Source organism: Peromyscus californicus, unplaced genomic scaffold, assembly GCF_007827085.1.
Source record: "Peromyscus californicus insignis strain IS unplaced genomic scaffold, ASM782708v3 Scaffold_8__1_contigs__length_139910024, whole genome shotgun sequence".
Lineage (NCBI taxonomy): Eukaryota > Metazoa > Chordata > Mammalia > Rodentia > Cricetidae > Peromyscus > Peromyscus californicus.
Genome location: NW_026294606.1, coordinates 40442026 through 40458609, shown reverse-complemented (window position 1 = coordinate 40458609; position 16584 = coordinate 40442026). Strand labels below are relative to the sequence as shown.

The 16584-nt window shown below is 45.3% G+C and overlaps 1 long non-coding RNA gene and 2 other non-coding genes across 3 annotated transcripts; 1 reads left to right on the top strand and 2 right to left on the bottom strand.

Annotated features, from left to right (window-relative positions):
• Window positions 1–8416: 8416 nt before the first annotated feature.
• On the bottom strand, window positions 8417–8489 carry Trnav-cac (transfer RNA valine (anticodon CAC)). Its single transcript has one exon. It is a non-coding gene; the product is annotated as a tRNA-Val (tRNA).
• A 101-nt stretch (window positions 8490–8590) lies between these two features.
• On the top strand, window positions 8591–13509 carry LOC128103132 (uncharacterized). The gene is made up of 3 exons (XR_008215635.1): window positions 8591–8869; window positions 8995–9143; window positions 13394–13509. It is a non-coding gene; the product is annotated as an uncharacterized LOC128103132 (long non-coding RNA).
• On the bottom strand, window positions 9064–9136 carry Trnar-acg (transfer RNA arginine (anticodon ACG)). Its single transcript has one exon. It is a non-coding gene; the product is annotated as a tRNA-Arg (tRNA).
• Window positions 13510–16584: the final 3075 nt, after the last annotated feature.

Sequence of the window (16584 nt, the reverse complement as noted above, 5' to 3'; positions counted from 1 at the left end):
TCACATCTACGCAGTGAGTCATCTCTCTGGCCCTGGCTTGCATTTCTGAAAATACGGCATCTAAATAACAGAATTTCGTTGATGTGAGACACAATTGCTCCTGGCAGCACCAATTTGATCCCGAGAGAACGTTGGGCTTCTAAGACATTTCCAGTTGGAAGTTTGTCTTCTTGGCACAAAATGGCCTATTGACAAAGAACTACCCTTGCCTCAACTGCTGACAATACGAGTGCTGTCCTTCTGGACAAGTGAGACACAAGGAAAAGTGACTTCTGAACTCTGCCAAGACAGGGTAAGATGGTCTTTGAGAATTCCTGCTTCTGAAAATGGTCTGTCAGATATTCTAGGCCTGTAGCCAATTTGAATGCACCAACAATGCTGAGAAACATTAGGTGACTGTCCAGGCTGCCAGCTGTCTCGGTCTACTCTTGCAAGATTCCTGAAAGTTGCTTGCATCCATCTTCCATTTCTCAGGTACCATTATATTCTTTCTCAGGTCTTTGATGGGATTGAAGACTAGCAGTTATAGTTACAACTTAGTATATATATATAATATCTTAGATAGAACGTATTAAGTATTAGATTCAGGTTCTTTAGGATAGGACACCTTTTGGAATGATCTTTGTAACATGCATTTACCTATGCTCTAGACTTCTCTGGGATTTAGTATGTGTTTTTTGCTTGATATTGTTCACATTGGTTGTAGTTCCATCTTATCTAGGTCATTATCCCTCATTACTCCTGGACAATATTTGATAACCATTCCTTTGTATATAGTCTTGTATTAGGTTAGAACCTTCTTATTTAGACAAAAGGGGGAGATGTAGTGGGTAGCCATTCCAGCTTTGATCTGGAAGTTCTAACTAACCCCCATTGAGGCTTCGGTAACTGTCATGCCTGGCGGGGCTGAGAGAGGACCCTGAAGACCCGAGATTCAGATGGGTGGGCTCGCTTGGTTCCTGGACCCTGGATGCTGGAGGTAGACTGAGCAGAGTTCTCCAGAGAACACAGCCGGATTGCACTACACCTTTCCCAGACCCTGTTATCTATCCCTTTACTTGTGAGTTATCCCACAAAATAAACCTCCCTTTTAACTACTTGGAGTGGCCTTAATATTTTAACCAATAGGGTCCCATGTAGCCCCGGCTGGTCTCTAACTCACAATGTAATGGACACTGGACTGGATGAGGATCTTGCTAAATTATCTTCCTGAGTGCTGCTATCCCAGGCCTGTGGCTCCTTCCCTAGGCCCCTCACAGTCCATCAGTCTTCCCATCCCCCTCCTCCTCATGTATTCCGTACCTTGTTCACCATAACAGGACCATCTACTTAAATCCCCAAAGCTAGGCATCCGGGCGCCTATCCTCCCTTACACAGACACTCCACAATTAGTGTACTTTATAGTGTTTAAGGGTGGGGGAGGGCAGCTATGGAGATTTTTGTGAAGGTCTTTCTGCACTCACGCTACCATTCGAAAGCTCTTGTCTTCTTTTGTGGGTACTGTGGCAATTGTCTTATTTTAACATGGTTCTCCACAGGATGACTTACCAACTAAAGGCAGGAATCTTTGTTCTTTTGAGTGGTAGCATCATGATGTCATAGAAAACCCAGTTATTGTTACTTGAGGTAGTCATGCCTGTGACGTTTGGTCCCTGTTCTATAGCAATTCTCTGCCAAACTTCAAGTATGAATGTAATGTCAGAGAACCTTTCTTGGAAACCAGTAATCTTAAAAAAAAAAAAAAAAAAAAAAAAAAAAAAGAAAATCCCATTTCCCTCATTTCAATTCAGCTTCTGAAATACACTCACTATCTCCCCCACCCCACCCCCCACCCCTCAAAACAAACAAGTAAAAACCAAGTGCCTTTATGTACTAACAATGTAACTTCAAAAAGAAATAAAATTCCACAACTGGAGAAGAAAAAGATTGATTTTTAAAAATAGTGATTTCAACAGCAGGGTCCCCTAACAGCGCAGGCCATTTTCCTTGGCATCGAGCATCATTCTCCTCCTGGGGATGAACTGTGGAAGCGTCGTGAGTTTTCAAAGCAGGATTGTTCCAGCCGTTGCCAGCATCTGCCTGCTCGTCTCCTCTTCTCCTGTCTTTTCGGGGGGCCTATTGTGGCTTGTGGCTCAGACCCCTCCCCTTCGTCCTTTTGCGGTTCTCTTAGCGTGGAGGGAGCGGTACGTGGCGCGTAGCCGGCCAGCCATGGATGCCTTCTTTCTCACGCTACTCCTGGGAATTCTTCAACAAGACATGAAACACATGAACCACCAAGCAATCAGCACGTTTAACACTTAAAAATAAAATTATACTAAAGCTAGTGACTCGTGGATGGCAAGTAAAATACAAAGAAAAGACGATGCTCGGCCTCCCAGTCCTCTCAGATATGAGTAAGCGCCCACTGTCAAGACCGTCAGTTCTGCCCCCCACCACCAAGCCTTCACCGCGGATGCCCTGTGCCCCCAAAGTAAGAGTCAAATAAATCCTCCTTCCCTTAAGTTGCTGCTTCTCAGGTATGTGGTTACTGTAATAAGAAAAGTAGCTAGTAATTCATAAGCTAACATTATATTTTCTGGAGGTGTTTTTAAAAATTAGATTCAGTTTGTCAATTTATATTCTTTTTTTTACTAAAGGGTTTTTTTAGTGAGAGATTTTATTTTATTTTTTATTATTAATAAATTTTCTATTCATTTTACATACCAACCACAGATCCCCTTCTCCTCCCTCCTCCCTCCTCCCACACCCCCCAACCTTCCCTTCCAACCCACCCCCCATTCCCACCTCCTTCAAGGCAAGGTCTCCCATGGGGGAGTCAACAGAACCTGGTACATTCAGTTGAGACAGGTCTAAGTCCCTCCCCCTGCACCAAGGCTGCACAAGGTGTCCCACCATAGGCACTGGGCTCCAAAAAGCCCACTCATGCACCAGGGAGGGATCCTGATCCCACTGCCAGGGGCCCTCTTAAGCAGATCAAGCTACATAACTATCTTACCTATGCAGAGGGGCCTAGTCCAGCACCATGGGGGCTCCACAGCTATTGGTCCACAGTTCATGAGTTCCCATTAGTTTGGTTTGGTTCTCTATACGTTTCCCCATCATGATCTCAATATCCCTTGCTCATAGAATCCCTCTTCTCTGTCATCGACTCATTGACTGGACTCCTGGAGCTCCGCCTGGCACCCGGCCATGGATCTCTGCATCTGCTTCCATCAGTCACTGGATGAAGGCTCTATGATGACAGTTAGGGTATTCACCAAAATGATTACCGGAGTAGGCCCAGTTCAGGCACCCTCTCATATATTGCCAGTAGTTTAAGGTGGGGGGTCATCTTTGTGGATTCCTGGGAACTTCCCTAGCACCCTGTTTCTCTCTATCCCCATGATGTCTCCATCTATCATGGTATCTTTTTCCTTGCTCTCCCACTCTATCCCTGTTCCAGCTCAAACCTCCCATTCCCCTATGTTCTCATTCCCCATCCCCTACCCTCCATTGTCCCACCTCACCCCCAGTTTACTCAGGAGATCTCATCTATTTCCCCTTCCCAGGGCGATACATGCATCCCTCTTAGGGTCCTCCTTGTTAGCTAGCTTCTCTGGAGCTGTGGGTTATAGTCTGGTTACCATTTGTCTTACATCTAATATCCACTTATGAGTGAGTACATACCATGTTTGTCCTTCTGAGTCTGGGTTACCTCACTCAGGATGATATTTTCTAGTTCCATCCATTTGCCTTCAATTTTCATGATGTCATTGTTTTTCTCTGCTGAGTAATACTCCATTGTGTAAATGTACCACATTTTCTTTATCCATTCTTTGGTTGAGGGACATCTAGGTTGTTTCCAGGTTCTTGCTATTACGAATAGTGCTGCTATGAACATAGTTGAGCAAGTGTCCTTGTGGTATGATTGAGCATCCCTTGGGTATATGCCCAAGAGTGGTATAGCTGGGTCTTGAGGTAGATTGATTCCCAATTTTCTGAGAAACCACCATACTGATTTCCAAAGTGGTGTCAATTTATATTCTTTATTTTTATCATTGATTATAGCAAACCTAAATCCATTTTGATCATATATAAGGTTGAAGCAATTATCAAAATTGTGTTAGAACTAGACTATTGGGCAAACATATTTGTGACATATAACTAACAAAGGTTTAGAATCCAGAATATATAAAAAACTTCTGTAGATCCATGAAAAAGGCACAAAATGTAAATTTAGCAAAAAATAAAGTCTATGGCCCAAAGTGTTAAGTACTACTTAGATAAATGAATAGAGAATATATGATACAGGAAACACATATGGGAGCTACAGGATACAGCTTCTTACCTACTAAACTGATGAAAATTAAGTTGCCTGACAATATGAAGGGTTCAGAAGATGTGGAACAATCAAAACATATACACACTGCTGGAGGGTTATGTGTGAAATTAGTATATATTTGGAAAACAATGCTGCATTGTGTAAAGCAATTCTTCTTTCTAGAGGGGGGGAGAGAAGGGAGGGAGGGAGGAAGAGAAAGATGAAACAGAGATCTGAACGTCAATGACTGCTCTGTGAATCGCTTTAACAGCAGCTACTGTATAATGGTTGACAGAGTCCATCCACACTGAGTAAATCCTCTTGTCAACCCTGGATTTTAGAGGCTAGACAGATGGCTCTTCCAGAAAACCTGAGTTTGGTTCCTGTAACTTCAGCTCTGTGGTATCTGAAACCCTCTTTGACCTCTGCATGCACGCACACATTCATACACATGAATTCAACCAATAAGAATTAAAACCGGGCTGGTCAGTGGTGGCACACGCCATGTCAATCCCAGCACTCAGGAGGCAGAGGCAGGCAGATCTATCTGGTCAACAAAGCAGACGCCAGAAGAGCCAGGGCTGTTACACAGAGAAACCCGACTCAACCCCCCCCCCCCCCACACACACACACAGGAATTAAAATCGAAGTGCATGGAGGCACTTTGGAGATCTTCAGCCCCAGCACCCAGCACCCAGCACTGGAGAGACTAAAGTAGGCTACAAAGTGTCTCAGAAAACAAAACAACAAAACCCAAACCAGTTTTAGGGGGAAAGTGATATACGGGAACTTTTTGTTTAAATTTTCTGTGAACTTAAATCATCTCTAAAGATGTCTAGTAATATAAAACATGCAGTTTAGGAACAATTTGATTAATAATAAAATATAAAATTATTAAAAATACTTGCTTGTACGTGTTGAGAAAAAGTGGTTATTGCCTAGCAGATAATTCTTACATGTGATTTTTCATAAAACTCCACTATCTGTGGAGTTCATACTCCACAGATAGTGAAAAATACAAAACTGACTTTTAGAGGTATGAGAAAGGCAATACATTATCTAGACAGATAATCATTTTACTAAGACTTATCAACCACTTTTAAAGTCTTAGGACTAAAACAATTCTTTCTCTCTCTCTTTTTTTTTTTTTTTTTTTTTTTTTTTTGAGAGATGGGCCATCTCTCAAACTGGAGATGGGCCATCAGCACACAGACTCTAACTAGCTGTGCTGGAAAACACTTTTGACTCCAAGCCTTAAAATACCCTGTGGAGTGTGCGCTCACCTCCTTCATACAGTCAAGGAGCTCCGTGGACACTGAACTTCTCCAGGGAACAGTTCTCCCCTGGAGCGGAACATCACTGGGGAGTGCAGGGCTGGGCCGGCCTTGCAGCGCTGCTCCGTGGGAGGAGCTACTTCACCTTCTCATCGGTTTCAGCAAGGATTTGGATGTTTTGTCCAGCTTCCCCCAAACTCCCCTAAGGTCTCGTGTTCAACTGTTAGAGCTTGGTTTTGACAGCTCCCTGTCTGAAGTTGCTTATTGGCTGTTGTTTGCCTAGGTCCCGAGGCTGTGAGCAGAGGGCAGCCTCGGATGAGAAGGTGGGAGTTAAGTACACATTTATTTTTACTGTGACTTGTTCAGGACCACATTTTACAAAATGCTTTGTTTCCTTTACTATTGTTTTGGAAAGGAAAGTTTATTAAAATTGTTTTAGTTTGAATATAGAATAGTTTTATTAATTACGGCTTTATTGTGGAAAACTCTTGAGTTTTGATTCAAATGTTTGCCAATACCTTCCAAAGTAAGGAAGACAGCTGTTGAGATGGATGGCTGACGGACATTTCTGGGGTACTCACATTTGAAGATTCCTTATTAATGAATGTCTTTGATTTAAATCTAAGCAAAAACTGCAACATTATTCTTTGTACATTTTCATTATAGAGTGTTAACAAACTTAGTTGCAAACAAATAAAATACTTAAGCTATTTGTCTACCTTGAAAAAAAAAGATAAATGCTTCAAGAACATTTGAATCACTCACTTACATTCACTTGTAAAGAACTGGGCTTTTTTAACTTTTGTTTTGTTTTGTTTTTTCAGACAGGGTTTCTCTGTGTAGCCCTGGCACTGTAGACCAGCCTGGCTTCAAACTCACAGAAATCCACCTGCCTCTGCTAGGATTAAAGGCGTGTGCCACCACCACCTAGCTCCAATTTAATTTAATAGCTCCTCCCCCCCCCCGCCTCCCCCCCCCCCCCCCCCCCCCCCCCCGCTTTCATCAAAGCCAAGGTCAGACTTGTGCTAGGCAAGAGATACATTCCCATTCAAATTGCTAATTCCACATAACATTATAATATAGAACAGTACCTCCCCACCACCAGTTACCAGGAAGAAGGAATAAGAATATTAGCTTTATCCTTCTTTTGAAATAGTGTCTCACTCAGTAGCCCAGGCTAGCCTCAAAGGTGAGCCTCTTGCCTCAGCTTTTCCAGTGCTGGGATTAAAGGCATAAACTACCACAGTCCATTGGATATACTTTTTAATCTAAGAAAATTTGCATTTTTCATCTGAAAAAAAAAGACTTGTGAAGTTTACATTAACTGGCAGAAATAGCTTTAGCCAAGTGAAATAAAAAGCAATAGTATTTTCTTCTACAATAAACACATGTAAATGAAAATGAGGACACGAGCTGTGCTACAATTCTTTTTTTTTTTTTTTTTTTTTTGAGGAAATGTGACTTCCGATCTTGGACAAGTGGAAATGTAATGAGTTGAATTGTGCTCCCCCATACACCGATATGCTACAATCCTAACCCAAAGCATCCCAGAATGTGACTGTGGGCTGTGGGTGTCCTCCTCAGTTTGGATATGGGTCTTTAAATCGATAAAGATGGTAAAATGTGGTCACTTGGTGGTCCCTCATCCAATCTTAGCTGTGTACTCATAGGAAGAGATTAGAATACAGAAAACATAGACTGTGAGGTGATTTTGTGAGGACTTGGTGAAAAAGTGCCTGTCCACACAAAGAAGTCTCAGACGAGGTGAAGCCTGCTGACACCTAGTCCGTGGATTTTTGCCCCCAGAACTGAGAGACCCGTTTCTCTTGTTAGAGGCACCAGTTTGGCGGAATGTTGCTATGGCAGCCTTAGGACTACTAAAGGAGGCAACAGTGAGAGCTAATGGCATATCTCGGATTAGGCTCATTTTGAGGTTTTGTCCAGTTTTTGTTTTGTTTTCCCACAGCAAGTCTGGCTGAGGTGCCCATGGACTACACCCCGTCCTCTCCAACACTCATTCCCACCAAATCTCCAGCAAACGCATGCAACACCATTTTAGCAGTATCTTTTTGCTTCCCTGAGGGTTTCTGGGAGTTCTAGGCAATTCTAGTCTCTCTCCATCCCTGGGATCTCTGCACCCTCGCGGAATCCACTGATCTATTTCTTAACTTGGGGATCTGCCTTTACTTTTGGTTTGTTTTAGACAGTCTCACTCTGTAGCCCAGGGTTGCCTTGCACTCACAGCAATCCTCCTGCCTCAACCTTCCAAGTGTCTGCGGTTACTGGTGTGAACCTTCACGCCCAGCAGCCTTTCTTTTTGGCGAGGTGAGAGGGACGACCTGTAGGGAGACTGGGTCCTTCGGTCCCCTCGGAACGGAACCGGCAGGGGTGGGCTCGGCAGCGCCCAGGGCATCCCGCCAAACGCCCCTCGGCTCGCGCTTCCCTGTCCTCCCGGGCCGATGTCGGGCCTGCGACGGCCTTTTCCCGGTTCTGCCTTCACGAGAGCACTTGTGGGAGCGCCGCGGCTTCTTTGACTGTCCTCGCGGAGGTCGGCCCGCGGAGGCTGCCACGCACTTACCCGAGTCGGCGGAGGGGGGCGAGCCTGGGCGGTGGACTACCCAGCCGCGCGGGGACCGGAAGGAGCCCCGAACGCGCTTCCGGCAGCTGGTGTGGACACGGAGAAGGGGTCCCAGCTCATTGAAAGGGGTATAGGCTTGGGTGTGGGAAATAGGACCCGCCCAGTGCAGTAGCTTCAAGCTGCACACTGGGGGGATAAGGAGAGTATAATTGAGGAAAATTATTTGGAATCAGTTCCATTCTAGTGTTAAAAAGGAGAGCTGTCTGTTTCCGCCCGGTTTCGAACCGGGGACCTTTCGCGTGTGAGGCGAACGTGATAACCACTACACTACGGAAACCGGGTGGGTGACGGGTCTCGCCTTGAGGAGTTCTCTCGGTGTGATTCGCCTCTGAGGCTGAGTCTGATGACGATTTGTGAAGGTGTCCCGCGTGTTTAAATCCGAGAAACCTGGAGAAACACAAAGATCGCGTCTCGTAACCCGGACCTGAAACCAAATTCTATTCTACGAACGACTGAATAGGAAAGAATTAAACAGAAGCTTCAATAATCTCTCCAAATTACCCTTGTTATTAAAATTAACTGCTCTGAACAGATTTTAATGGCTTAAGAGGTTGCTTAAAAATCATCCTACAGCCAAAATGGACTAGCGAGGCAGCCCGGCCAGGAGATCACCGCATGGTCGGACGCGGAATTTGGTCTACAAAGAAACGATGAGCTGTAAGGGAGGGGGCTTGCTGCGAATTCCAACAGACTGGGTTACAGGGTGAAAAAAACTCCAAAAGAAAAACAATGAAAAATGATGACCTCAGTGTGGTCTTGTTTCTTATTTTGCTTTGTTACAGACAACCCCAGACGTGTATGGATTTTCTTCATTAAATTTCCGAGAGGCCAAGAAAAAACTCAGCGCATTCCGAGCCAGCCAGGAGTCGAACCTGGAATCTTCTGATCCGTAGTCAGACGCGTTATCCATTGCGCCACTGGCCCCGCACACGTAAGTTCTTGGGTGGGGCAGAGAACTAGTTACGATGTTCTCCATGCTTACCATTGCCCTGCCCTCCTGGTTTAGGTTTAGTTTAGGAAAGATCATTATCTTTACTCCCTCCTAGGTTTGTTTCTGCCCCACCTACTCATCCCACCCTCCTACCCCCAGAAAAAAGGTAGTGAGAGGTGTCCCCATGTCGCTTTTCTATTCACACTCGCATTCATTCAACCAACACTGCTGGATGCACAGGAGATAAAATAGCGAAGAAAACGGATCCTCCCGTGCCCTCTAAAAAATAACACGACAGTTCTGACACAGACAGTAAAGCTCTAAATAAAACTGTGATGGATATGGAGGAGAAAAAATACAAGGGAGGAAAATGGAACATGTCACAGTGTGCCCTGATGCCCCCGACCCCAAATATTTACCAAATTATGGAGTCAAGAACTGTTTCAAATGCAGGTGCCCAGGACGTTTCGCCAGAGAGTGCCCTGGCACCCAAGGTGAAGGATCCTCTTTTAATAATAATCTAAACAATCCACCCCCAGGGCTCTGCCCTTGATGCAAAAGGGGGCGACATTGGGCCAAGGACTGCCGCTCCAAAACTGATATGAATGGCCAGCCACTGTCTGCGGTCTCGGGAAACGGGATGCGGGCCCCGTTTCGGGGCCCCACCCATCCGTCACAACCCCGTGTAACCCCCAACAACCCCTTCAGCAACAATCGGGAACACGGGACCCCGCTGCCCCAGACAGCCTTGGCTCAGCTTCCTCAGGCCTATCCCGAGCCACACCAGGAAGCGCAGGATTGGACCTCTGTTCCCCCACCACCCCGTAACCCCGGAAGAGGGCACGGTGATTACAGAAACCGGGGTCCTTGGCCCTCCCCCGCCTGGTATGTTCTTCCTAATTATAGGCCGAGCCTCCAGCTCACTACAAGGGCTCTCCATTGTTCCCTCCATAGTAGATGCTGATTATCAAAGAGAAATACAATGCCTGGCCATGGCCTCTCTGGGTCCTATCACCATCCCCGCAGGCCACCGCATCGCACAGGCCCTTCCTCTCCCGATGGTTGGACGATTTCCCCATAAGGGTCCAACTCGTGGTCACTCAACACCAGGATCTTCAGATATATTTTGGATACAACAATTAACGGAGGGCCGGCCTATACTCAACCTCTCCTTGGAGGGGAAACAATTTTCGGGTATCCTTGATACGGGCGCTGATGCCACCATTATAGCAAAAAAAATACTGGTCTGATTCATGGCCACTGGAACCCACTGCCACACATTTAAAGGGAATAGGCCAAATCCAAAATACGCTACAAAGCTCTAAATTCTTAAAATGGAAAGACCCCCGAGGGAAATACTGGAACAGTAAGGCCCTTCATAGTTGAGGGGTTGCCGACCAACCTGTGGGGAAGAGACATTTTGACACAGATGGGGGTCATTATGATGAGTCCCAATGATAAAGTGACCCAAATGATGCTAAAGACAGGCTTTCTGCCTGGTAAAGGGTTGGGGAAGTTTGAACAAGGATGAACTCAGCCCATCATGCCCACCCCTAAGCTGGATAAAAGGGGACTGGGGACAGACCTTTTTTCCTAAGGACCACTGTTCCTCCTGCACACCAAGCCGATAAAATAAGTTGGAAGTCAGACGACCCGGTTTGGATAGACCAGTGGTCCATGCCTCAGGAAAAGGTACGGGCTGCCCTTCAGTTGGTGCAGGAACAATTAGAACAAGGGCATCTTGAACCTTCCACATCTCCATGGAACACTCCTATTTTTGTGATAAAGAAAAAGACTGGAAAATGGAGGTTATTGCAGGATCTTAGGGAAGTAAACAAAACCATGGTCCCCATGGGAGCATTACAGCCCGAGTTGCCATCTCCTGTGGCCATCCCCCCAAAATATTTTAAGATAGTCATAGATATCAAAGATTGTTTTTTCTCTCTCCCCCTGCATCCTCTGGATTGCAAACGCTTTGCCTTTTCTGTACCTGTTGTGAATCATGTTGGGCCTAACCCTCGATTTCAATGGAAAGTATTGCCCCAAGGAATGGCCAATTCCCCTACGCTGTGTCAAAAGTATGTCTATCGATCCAGTGAGGGTCCAGTACCCCGAAGTTTACATTATACATTATACATTATATGGATGATTTGTTAATAGCAGGGAAATCTGAAGAAAAAAACGCAAAATGTAGCTCAAAAGATAATTACCGTTCTTCAGGACCGAGGATTTCATATAGCTCCAGAGAAGATACAAACCCAATACCCCTTCCTGTTTTTAGGGTTTGAGTTACACCCGGACCTCCTCTATACACAGAAAATCCAGATTAGAAAAGATACACTTCGTTGTCTCAATGATTTTCAAAAGCTTTTAGGGGATATCAATTGGCTGCGACCCTATTTAAAAATAACCAAGGGAGAGGTACACCCCCTCGAAGATATCCTCAAAGGAGATTCCGACCCTCAGTCCCCTAGATACCTTACGGTGGAAGCAGAGAGGGTATTACAAAAGGTTGAAAGGGCCATCACTCAACAACACACGGGATATTTTGACCCGACCCTCCCATTGTATTTGATCATTTTTTCTACAGATTTTGCCCCTACAGGCCTGCTTTGGCAAGAACCGTACCCTTACTGTGGGTACATCTTCCTGTTACTAAAAGAAAAATCCTTCCCACCTACCCTTTCCTGGTTTGCCAATTGATAATGTTAGGAATAAAAGCCTCCACTCGATACTTTGGGCATGACCCTGATATTATTGTTATGCCATATGATAAAGAGCAAGTTGAATGGTTATGCACCCGTAGTCCTGACTGGGCCATCCTTGTCTGCACCTATGAAGGAAAACTTGACACACAGATGCCCAGTAACAAACTCCTACAATTCTTCTCCCTTACTTCCTTTGTTTTTCTTAAAAATACCCGAATGGAGCCCATCCCGGACTCCCCTGTGCTTTTCATAGATGGGTCAAGTAATGGTAAAGTTGCTTATGTCCTCAATGGCCAAAAGAACGTTATGACAACCCCTTTCAAGTCAGCTCAGCTGGTGGAGCTATATGCTGCCCTCGCTGTCTTTAAAATTTTTAAAGATCGCTCCTTTAATTTGTATTCAGACAGTGGATATGTGATAGGGGCTTTACAGGCTTTGAAAATGGTCCCAATAATTCAACCCATTGCTACCACCTTCCAAATGTTTTCTGAATTACAAAAATTAATCCGACAGAGGTCGCTACCCTTTTATGTTGGCCATATTCGTGCCCACACAGGCCTACCTGGACCCCTAGCTCAGGGAAATGAACTTGCCGATTCTGCTACACGTTCTATCTTGATTTCTCACTTGGAACATGATCAGGTAGCAGCCGCTCGTGAGGCGCGCCGCCTTCATCACCTCAATGCTCAAACTTTGAGACTAAGTTTCTCAATCACTAGAGAACAGGCTAGGGAAATTGTAAAAAGCTGTAAAAATTGCCTGATGCTCTTACCCGAACCTCCTTATGGAGGTTTATGGAGTAAACCCCAGAGGGCTTATACCTGGACAAATATGGCAGATGGATGTCACCCATGTTCCTTCTTTTGGCAAATTAAAGTTCATACATGTTACTGTAGATACCTTCAGTGGATTTATTTGTGCCTCTGCTCATAGTGGAGAAGCCACCAAAGATGTTATCAATCATATGTTACATGTCTTCACAGTGCTGGGTCAGCCGAAATGTATTAAAACTGATAAGTCAGGGATATACTAGTAGCAAATTTAGACAATTTTGTTTACAATTAGGAATTAAACACATCACTGGAATATCCTATAACCCTCAAGGCCAGGGTAACGTGGAGAGAGCTCACCAATCTTTAAAAAATACTCTTAATAAACTCAGCTCAGAAGAGACACTATTTCCCCTTAAGGGAAACCACAAAGCTCTGCTTTCTCACGCCCTATTTGTATTAAATTTTCTGACATTGGATGTTTTCGGAAAATCTGCGGCTGAGCGACACTGGCACCCAGAAACCAAACAAGGATATGCGCAGGCCCTTTGGAAAGATCCAATAACCAGAAAATGGGGCGGCCCTGATCCAGTTATAATCTGGGGAAAGGGGTCTGCATGTATCTATGACTCCAAGGAAAATGGGGCTCGTTGGCTACCAGAAAGACTGATTAGGCCTTACTCTACACAGATTGCCTCCCTAGACTAAGGGAAAAATAACTGTTATGTCCAGGATACAACCCTGAGACAAAAATTCTCTCTTTTTCTTTCAGAAGTGCCTCCGGCTTTGAAAATAAAGGGAGCCATGGACATCTCATTGGCAGGACCTGTTCGTCGCGGGCCTCGGGAGACCAACTCCTGCTTCATCGTTTGCTTACTACTCTTCCCCTTTCCCCTCTCCTGCATTTCCGAGGAAAGCCCCCATGCCATTAAAAAGCTTACCTGGCGAGTTTTCACAGAAACGGGGGAGGAGGTCTGGAGGGTTACTGCAAACCACGCTCCTTATTCCTGGTGGCCATCACTCACTCCCGACTTCTGTCAGCTGGCTGCAGGATTGGATTCTTGGGATATACCTACTATCGACCAACACCAGTTAAATGGTATGGGAGGTCAAACAATTCCAAACTGCCATCAATTTCCTCGCAGTCCTAAAACCACTTGGTCAAGCCCTTGTGGGACATTCCATGATAATAACCCTGCCGTGATGACCGCCCCAGGCTGTGTTAGTCCTACAGCTCGTTGTAGGTTAGCACAATCTGACTTTTATGTCTGTCCTAAGGATGGCAGAAGCTGAGTCACGGCTACCAGATGTGGGGGATTCGAGACCTTCTTTTGTGCTCAATGGGGTTTTGAAACCACAGGGGCAGCTTACTGGAAACCAACCTCATCTTGGGACCTTATTTCAGTTACAAGGGGATACAGTAAGCCTAGCACGAATAGACATTTTTGCTTTAGCTCCCATACTTGGAAAGCCCATAATCACGGGCTGCCATTACCTTTAAACATAACCTTCACTCCTCAGGGTAGGGCGAATCGGGAATGGCCCTCGGGAAAAACATGGGGACTCCGCTGGTATCTCGATGGCACAGATAAAGGAGTCATTTTCAAGATCTTGCTAACAATAGAAAACCTGTACCCAAAGTCAGTAGGGCCCAACTTAGTTCTTTTTGACCAAAAGGTTCCCTCCCATCACGAAAAGGTGCCATCACCTCCTCCTCCTCCCCCCCTCACCTCATCCTTGTCCCTTTCCCAACCATACAAGCACCGTGACTACCATCGTAGACTCCAGTAACAGCACTCTCCTTACTCCTTTTGGGGGAACAGGAGATAGATTGTTGAATTTGGTCCAGGGAGCTTATCTGGCCCTAAATGCCACAGATCCAAACCAAACCTTGGGTTGCTGGCTCTGCCTTACCTCCAGTCCCCCTTATTATGAAGGAATCGCCTTTCAGTCTACTGCCAATAACCTCACTTCCCCAGCAATAGGTGTCAGACTAAGCCACATAAGCTAACACTCCCTGAGGTCTCCGGACGAGGTTCCCGTTTGGGCAAGATTCCATCGACCCATAGCCACCTCTGAAAACAAACGTTGACACCCTATAAAGGGAGCTATTATCTTGAAGCACCCAACGGGTCCCACTGGGCCTGCAACACAGGATTGACCCCTTGCATATCTGCTCAGATATTTAATGATTCCCATGAATTTTGTGTGATGGTCCAGTTATGGCCTCATGTCACTTATCATCAAGAGAGCTCAGTGATGGGATTCTTCGAGCAGAGAGGCAGATACACTCGAGAACCTGTGTCTATGACAATTGCCCTCTTGTTAGGTATTGGGGGCATCGCTACAGGAATTGGTACAGGAACTACTGCCTTCATGCAGAGCAACCACCTTATGCAGTTACAAATGGCTATGACTACTGACCTAGAGACCATAGAAAGATCCATTTCTGCTCTGGAGAAGTCTTTAACCTCGCTCTCTGAGGTTGTGTTACAAAACAGAAGAGGTCTGGATTTACATATTTAAAGGAAGGGGGATTATGTGCAGCCTTGAAGGAAGAATGCTGCTTTTATGCCAATCACACTGGGGTAGTCAGAGAATCAATGGATAAACTAAGAGAAAAATTGGCACAAAGAAAACGTGATTTTAAGAAAACATGATTTTGAAAATCAAAACAATTGGTTTGAGGGCTGGCTAAAGGGATCCCCTTGGCTTTCTACTCTGATCTCCACCCTCTTGGCCCCCTTGATCATTTTCCTTCTCCTCCTCACCTTTGGTCCTTGGGCTTTTCAACGACTAACACAATTCATCAAAAATCAGATCGATTCGGCCCTATCAAAAACCATTTCAGTACACTACCATCAGATAGAAACTCGAGATCAAACTATCGAAACAGGTGAAAGGCTCAGGTTTAGCATCCTACGAACCTAAAACCCCTTACAACTAAAAGCTAGATGGTACTCAATGACGGGAATAGTATGGGGCCTGTGCTGGGAGCACAACGTACAGAGGTCGCCAGAGACCGGCTCAACATGGCACGTTGCCAGACACAGGACGCACCCCATACAGCCTAAGACAAGGGCCCTCTGGATTAATGACCAAAACCTGCTTTGGCCATTTTATAGAAAGAAGGGGGAATTGTCGGGAGCCAAGTAGCCTAACTGATTCTCATGGGAAAAAGCTGTTTACCTAATCTTCTGTTAACAGTTTCAATAGCAACCGTTTCTCAACAAAAATGCAGTATGTACTTTTAGATTAACTTCCTGGAACATGATGGTCTGTTGCTCAAGCCCTGGAACAAAGAGACCTTACCCTAACCCCCACCCTATCCTAACTTCCTCCTAGTGATTTTGCATGCCCCTATCTTCTACTTCTAGCTACCAGCATATATATAAGCCTGCCTCCCCTTGCAATAAACGAGACCTTGACGCGACTCAGACTGACTTTGTCTTTCTTTATGCGCCTGGTCTCCTTTCTCTCTCGCCCCCATTGATCTTTCAGGGGGTGCCTCCTCGGGTCTCACCCAATAACCTGGCCTGCGGGACGGGTCACTCCATCTCAAAATGATGCTATTATATATAAAGGAAAAAAAGATTTTGAAAAGAAACCAATTATGTTGAAGTATGTCACCAACACAAAGTCACAGGAGCACACGGTCACACTTCCAGCATTGAGGAGGTGGAGGTAGGAGGGTCAGGTTTAATTAAGGTCCTCTTTTGATCCTGCCTTAGCAAGCAAGCTTCAAACATTTTTCTATCGGAGACTCTCTCTCCAACCAATCAACCAACGTATATACATTTGTGTGCTTGGATTTTCAGTAATGAAGCAAAGTCCTGTGCCTCCAGGTCCTGTTTAATCCCATCACACACAGGGATGGGTCTAGATCCTGGGGCATCTCTGAAAGCTATCAAGTGTGTCCAGAATAGCTTTAACCCAGAAGGCTGGGTGCTCTGTCCACATGCC